The sequence below is a fragment of the Artemia sp. Qi Xiang Cuo genome, chromosome 16 (assembly GCF_049724085.1).
Source record: "Artemia sp. Qi Xiang Cuo chromosome 16, ASM4972408v1, whole genome shotgun sequence".
NCBI lineage: Eukaryota > Metazoa > Arthropoda > Branchiopoda > Anostraca > Artemiidae > Artemia > Artemia sp. Qi Xiang Cuo.
In genome coordinates, this window is record NC_142809.1 from 16,031,535 (window position 1) to 16,039,595 (window position 8,061).

The 8,061-nt window shown below is 36.8% G+C and overlaps 1 pseudogene; it reads left to right on the plus strand.

Annotated features, from left to right (window-relative positions):
- The first annotated feature begins 3,448 nt into the window (after positions 1–3,448).
- On the plus strand, positions 3,449–4,352 carry LOC148942625 (uncharacterized; annotated as a pseudogene).
- Positions 4,353–8,061: the final 3,709 nt, after the last annotated feature.

Below are 8,061 nucleotides of genomic sequence, written 5' to 3' on the forward strand. Positions count from 1 at the left end.
ACGTCTTCTCCCAAAAGATAGCTGATAAAAATTTTGGGATAGCCGTCTTCTTCAAAAAAGTCGAAAAGCCAAATAACTATGCCTCCTGGGATAATAAAAACCCCTAGAATTACATGGGACAAGCGTTTTAAGTTACATAATTGACTCGTTGTTTACATGCAAGATGCAAGTTAACTGGGAAAAGGGGCACGATTGGTCCTATTACATGCAGGGACGGTTTTCAAACGGATACTGCAGAAATATCTAATGAACGGCTGGTATGAAATCTGTCGTGGTATAGCTTTGAAACTTTAAAGGCAGGTTGAGAGATATTAAAAAAGAAACGGAGGGCAGCCCACCCCTTCCTTCTTGCCCTTTGAGATATCGCCTTTAACACTGATAGAAATCTTAAAAAGCCTTTCCATGGCAGCCCCATGGCTGCCATGCCTCCTTAGCATAGGTCAAGCATAGAATGTTTATAGTATATATTATTATATTCTTATTTATTGATGTCTATTCTAAATGAAGGGAGATGATAGATTAATTCCTCCTCCCCCTCTCATACCCCTTCCTATATTTATCTGAAGGCTCATGGATACTTAGACAATTTTGGCATTGAAATGCACTCTCTTGGTCTGATATCCCTCAAACCAACACGGTGGGGGGTGCCACCCAAGGCCGCTTTTAGGGGGGGGGCTCAGGGGAATTTCCCAGGTGGAATTTATCGAGGGGGATTCTGTGGGGTGCTTTCACCAGAATAATTTTCTAGGGGACAAATTTCTTCATCCCCTAGAGGTATTTTACTTATGATGAAACTTCTCTGGTTGATTTTATTGAACGAGGACGGAATCTTTCATAGAGGAAGAGCCGAATTGAAACTTTAATTCAATTTAAATTTATTTTAATAAAAGTAAAACATAACCTCAATAACAATATAGTTCCCAGAAGAGAACTTGTTAAGGACCATAACAAAAAAAACAAAAAAAAAAAAAAAAAAAAAAACACAAAAAAAAAAAAGTGAGACTGAAATCGGACAAAAAAAGAAAAGAAAAAAGGGCTAGTGCCCTTTTTAATAGTCGAAAGTGATTGGAGGGCGACTAACCCCCCTATCACGACCACATCTTCCCCAAACGCATCCAATCAAAATTTTAAGAAAGCCATTCTGTTCAACTTAGTTGAAAGTTCTGAAAATTAGGTCTTTGAGGATGAAAACCCACCCACAGCCCTCAGGGTAATATTTATAAGTTATGCCCTGGGGGCATAAAAGGTTATCATGACATTTTTATCGTTGAAATTTGGATAAGGGCTCATTTGCTTGGATATTGAAAGGGCTAGTGCCCTTTTTAATAGTCAAAATTAACTGGAAGGCAACTAACCCCCCTCTCACAACCACCATTTATCCAAACACATCCAATCAAAGTTTTGAGACAGCTATTTTGTTAAACGTAGTTGAAAGTTCTGGAAATTAGGTGTTTGAGGATGATAACCCCCTCAGAGCCCTCAGGGCAAGAGTTATAAGTTATGCCCTGTGGCATATTAGGTTTTAATGAAAGCTTTGTCGTTGAAACTTGAATAAGGGCTCATTCGATTGGAAATACAAAGGGCTAGTGCCCTTTGTAATAGTCGAAAGTGATTGGAGGGCGACAATCCCCCCTCTCAAGCCCACCTTTTCCCCAGACACATCCAATAAAATTTTTTAGATAGCCGTTTTGTTCAACGTAGTTGAATGTTTGGGAAATTTGGTCTATAAGGATGACAACCCCTAACGGCCCTCAGGGCAAGAGTTGTAAGTTATGGCCTGGGGGCATATAAGGTTTTTACAGAAGGCTTGTAGAAATTTCAAAAATATCTCATTCAATTGGAAATTGAAATGACTAGTGCTCGAAGTGTTCGCAATAGTCGAAAGTGATTGAAGGGCGACTATCCCCCCTCTCAAGCCCACCTTTTCCCCAAACACATCCAATAAAATTTTTTAGATAGCCGTTTTGTTCAACGTAGTTGAATGTTTGGGAAATTAGGTGTTTAAGGATGACAACCCCTAACAGCCCTCAGGGCAAGAGTTGTCAGTTATGGCCTGGGGGCATATAAGGTTTTTACAGAAAGCTTGTAGAAACTTCAAAAATGGCTCATTCAATTGGAAATTGAAATGACTAGTGCTCTTTTTAATAGGTGAAAGTAATTGGAGGGCCACTAACCCCCTTCTCACGCCTGTCATTTTCCCAAATACATACAATAAAAATTTGGAAATTTTTGCCAATTTTTTAAAGCTTAGTGGAAAATTTTGGAAGTTAAGGCTTTGAAGATGTCAATCCTTCCTCCATAGCCCTCATAACAAGGGTAGTCATTTAGGTCCTTGGAGTATATAAGGTTTTTATAGAAAGTTTTGTCGTAGCTGCTTCAAAAAGGCTCATTCGGTTGGAAATTGAGAGACTAGTGCCTTTTTCGAACGGGATCAGTGGGCAAATTTTGATATAGTCATTTTGTTCAGCCCAACAGAAAGGTCTGGAAATTATGGGTGAGGATAAAAATTCCCCCAGACCTAAGGGCAAGGGTTGTAAGTTACGCCATGGGGACATATAGGGTTCTTATAGAAAGTGTGGCCATATAAACTTCGGAGGGGGTAATTGGATTGACAATTAGACACTCTAGTGCTCAAAGTGATCAGAGAGTAAGGATCAGAGATCAGAGGGATCTAGTAAGAGCCAAAGTGATAAGAGGGCAGCTACCCCCTCCACCCTACACACACGTCGTATTGTCCTGAAATACGTCTACTAGAAATTTTGAGATACCCCTTCTATTCAAAATAGTCTAAATATCATATAACAAGGCTTTTGGGGTTGAAACAAACCCCAGAGCTAGAGGCAAGGGTCGTAAGTTATGCCCAGGGGGTATTTAAGGCTCTTATGGAAGGGATGGTTGTTTAACTTCAGAAGAGGCTCAATCTTTCTCCCTGAAAAAAAAACTATGTCAATACAAAACAAACAGAAATTAATCAAACAAACTTTTTGCACAAAATAAGTTTTTCAAAAAAAAGTAAAGAACTCCATTAAACCAAAAATGAAAAAAGAATAGAATAAAATAATCCACCAAGCATACAACTACCATATATCCGTATTAATAAATAAATGAAACCCAAAACAAACAAAAATTAAAACAAGTCAAACTCAAAACGAGCAGAAATTAACCTAAGTAGGGTTCTAAACTCTATGCTTTCTAAAAGCTAGAATATAATTTGTACATTACTGATTTTTTTTTTAATGTTTTCACTTTTATAATTTTAAGAAATAAAAAATAATTAAGATTTTAAGGAATAAATATCAGCATATTTATATTAAACTAACAATGCACATTTTTTCAGTAAATTCATTTGAATATTTTTCGGCAAGGTTCCAAGCCGTTGAAAGAGAAGCAGTTTCGGTCCCTTTTTTAGGGGGATTTGACATCCAACTGCTCTCTAGTAATGGTTTATTCATTTAAGTTTCGATCCCCTTTAAAAGACTCGTGGATGTAGTTTTTAAGACAAGGAAATACGTGTCTTTTTAGTTTCACTCGTAATTTCTATTCGGATGATGGGTCAAAACAAGAAGAAAAGAGGCTCTCGTGGCACATCCATCAACATATACAAAGAAAAAAATTAAATTCTCAAGCTTGAAAGAAGAAATAAGAGGTATTTGAGAGAATATGAGCTCAAAATGGTAAGTACAATATGCAAATCCACAGATGAAGATGAACAACAGGGAGTTAAAATCAACAAGGAGGGTTACCAAACACACTTTAAAGCAAAGGTGTCAGAAAAGATTGATACCGAAGGTAACTTTGAAAATGATAAGCTGGACATGGAGTTCAAGGACTCCATGGACATTAAAGAGTGCATGTACATTAAAGATTGCATGGACACTAAAGAGCGCAAGGACATGGAAAAGGTTGACTACCAAGAGAATATGGTGGAATATTTTCGACTGGAAGTAGAAAATAAGTTCCAGATTAATGACGCCTATGATGAAAACAATAAAAGAAACAAAGAACAAAAAAGTAACGTTAACAAAACGGTATACATAGCCAATAAATTATGTGAAGACAAATACCAGGGCTCTTACGAAGCACAGATTTATAGTACACAGCCTGAGAAAAATAAATCGGCTTTTAATGAACCTTCTCTGAATGTTTGTTTTTTGTCCCAAAAAGTACAAGATTTTCAAAATGATCAACCAAGTGTAATTCACTTCCTAATCCAGTGGACCCATTTCTGTATGAAACCGCGACCTCAGCACTTCGATTTACTGAGGCTGCTAAAAACTAAACGACCGCTCCCAAAACTGTTATATCAAAGATTAGACTCTACAAGCACAAAGTTCCAGTCTCTCCTCGAGTAGATAGTATTTTTTTAGCATATTCAGATAGTTTTGAATACTTACAAGACTACAAGGCCGATGGTTACCGTTATAGCAGAAGTAGTGGGGGACACTCAGTATCTGTACCCTCTGTTCATCCAAACTTCAGAAAGAGAGTTAATCAACGGATAATTGAAGGCAAGATGGTTGATTTGAAGAGATATATCTTTCGATATAAGCAATGTGCATTCAACTGTCCCCTTGAGCACTGCCTATAGCCGGTGATTCACTACTATCAAAACACATTTCTCTGATTATAATGTATATCTTCAGTCAGAAAAGCGTAGTTTTGGTTCAAAAATGAACCATTTCCATAGCAATAGCTCTTAATAGAACTGTTTAAGTATGAACTCCAATTTTTCCAATGAGACTATAGAAAATACTATCAAAACACATTTCTCTGATTATAATGTATATCTTCAGTCAGAAAAGCGTAGTTTTGGCTAAAAAATGAACCATTTCCATAAAAATAGCTCTTAATAGAACTTTTTAAATGTAAACTCCTATTTTTCAGAAAAAATTATAGAAAACACGGTAAAAACGCACTTCTCTGTTTTAACTGAGTATATATTCACTTTATCTGACTCAAATCTGTATCTTTAGTCAGAAAAGCGTAGTTTTGATTCAAAAATGAGCCATTTCCGAAGCAATAGCTGTTTATAGAGCTTTGTAATAATATACTCCAATTTTTTTCTAGCGAGACTATAGAAAATAATATCAATACACAATTCTCTGATTATAATGCATATCTTCAGTCAGAAAAGCGTAGTTTTGGTTCAAAAATGAACCATTTCTATAAAAATAGCTCTTAATAGAACTTTTTAAGCGTTAACTCCTATTTTCAAACGAAATTATAGAAAATATCGGCAAAACACACTTCTCTGTTTGAATTGTGTACATTTTCACTTTTTCTGATTCAAATGTGTATCTTCAGTCAGAAAAGCGTAGTTTCGATTCAAAAATGAGCCATTTCCATAGCAATAGCTCTTAATAGAACAGTTTAAGTATGAACTCCAATTTTTTTCCAATGAGACTATAGAAAATACTATCAAAACACATTTCTCTGATCATAATGTATATCTTCAGTCAGAAAAGCGTAGTTTTTGTTCAAAAATGAGCCATTTCTATAAAAATAGCTCTTAATAGAACTTTTTAAGCGTTAACTCCTATTTTTCAGACGAAATTATAGAAAATATCGTCAAAACACACTTCTCTGTTTTAATTGTGTACATTTTCACTTTTTCTGATTCAAATGTGTATCTTCAGTCAGAAAAGCATAGTTTCGATTCAAAAATGAGCCATTTCCATAGCAATAGCTCTTAATAGAACTGTTTAAGTACGAACTCCAATTTTTTCCAACGAGACTATGCAACTCAACCACATTTAACTAAGCCCCGTGTAACTGAATTCGCATGTAACTGAACCCCCGTGCAACTGAACCCTCGTGCAACTCAACTCCCGTGCAACTCAAGCCCCCTTTAACTAAACCCCCGTGCAACTGAACCCCCCATGTAACTGAAACCCTGTATAACCGAAACCCCGTACAACTGAACCCCCGTGCAACTGAACCCCCGTACTACTGAACCCTCGTGCAACTCGACCCCATTTAACTAAACCCCCGTGTAACTGTACCCCCTTTAACTGAACCCTCGTGCACCGTAAACCTATTTTAGAAGGTAGCCTACAAGAATTAGCGTGAATCTTAACACACATAGTGGAAATCCCCATGTGTAAACGTGTTAAAATGATTTGCTGCTGAGGTCTATGTCATTATCTTTATAATAAATAAACTGTACTTTTTAAATAATTTCTCCAGAAACATTTTATTTAGAAACATCATGTAAAAAAATTATCCAATCACTAATTTCCCATTTTTTGCGAATGTCAATCAAACGCCAAGGAACGTAATCTCAGTTTAAAAAACCTCGACTTTAGTTTCATAACATGCATTATAGTGTGCCAACTTTTAAAATATTCACGCGTGAGTTTAATGACACATTCATGGGTTATTCTTGTGCAATTCCAATGTATATTTTCATGTGTAATTGAAAACAACAGCAACTTCAATGTATATTTTCATGTGTAATTGAAACCTTATACACTAACACTACTCATAAGAGGACAGCACCTCTGATTCCAATTGCATTTTTACTTCACACAAATAGATCAGCTGATTCGCATGAAGAGCTGTTTATAGTTCTATTGAAGAAAGCACCAAACGTCAATTCACCGAGATATTCTTTTGTGAGTGATAGAGAAAAATGTACAGAGGTGGCAAAAAAAAAAATATTTCCTCTTATTAAGGCTGTTCATTGCTGACTACACTATTGGATTAATGAACAAACTGGACGTCAGAAAATGGGGCCACAAACAGAGAACATAGTTGTAGTTCCAGAATAGATTCCACGTTTGCTCATATAAAACACTGAAGAAAAGCATTACATAATGATAACGTACAAGCTCGTGAAATGGCCCGTTATCGCACTCATCTACTTTCGAGATAATCTGGAATGTGACAGGATGAAGTATGATTGTGCCTTCATCGTTCCCCAGATTCCTGATTTTAATCCAGTCTCCGGAATAACAACAATACCACAGAGTCATTCAATGCTGTGATGAAAAGAGCTATACAACAACAGCGAGATATACCCATGGACATATGTATCTTGGGCTTTCTTTGTTTAGACGATGAATATTATACACACGTGTCTCGTGGATATAAGGGAATAGGAGATTATAGACTCCTTGAGAAGGCACATAAGGAAAACATAGTTCATATCAAGAAGGAAGAAGATCCACTTGAATCCAGGAATGAAATGTTTCTGCGTATGGTCCAAGAAGTAGATGCATCAGATTCCTTTTGCGAAACAAAGACGACAAGAGAAAATCGCCACCATAGTTGTTTAGGTGTCATAGAATAAAAGTTACTTATGATTTGAATATATTCATCGAGCAGATAAAATAACGATTCTCTTGACTATAGTAGTCAGATACAGTATGATCGTGTATAGTCAATATGAACGGAAGCAAATAATGCTCAAGGAACTACCATTTTGACACATGGTGGTCAAAGATCTAGTTTGCTGGAAGTTTTTGGTTTGTGTTGTGATTTCGGACTCCCTGCCTGACCTTGCAAACTAGCAGTTTTAAGATCTCGGGGACTTGACTAGCAACAGAAAAATCAGTGACACAGGTGAAAACACTCAGGAAAGTGAAGGTGAGATATACCAAGCGAATGAGGCCAAGAATAAAAAGCTCATTGACCATTCAGGACTGTTATGCCAATCAACCGGATGTAGATTCTCTAGTATCCCAGGAATTTTCGTATACTGCTGATAGTGATTATCAGACTAAGGGGAGATTTTCACCATCAGTTAATGAAACTACGAAAGCTGACTTTGGAACGAGCCGGGAGAAGAATATATTCGAAATAAGTTTAAGAAATGAAAACAAAGACATTATTGAAGTAACTTCACTTAAAAAGAGTTCCAAACCCCAATCGAGAAGCTCTGACGGGAATAATAATTCAAAAGTTGCAAAGCAGGCGGAAGATGTACAGTTTGTGAAGACTGTTCAAAAAAGGCTGCATAGCCCCACTCAACTGGTGAAACCCAAACCCGTGTAAGTTGACCGAATCGTCGTGTTTAAGCGAACCATTCTATAATTCCGCCCGATCGGGACCTGGTGTACT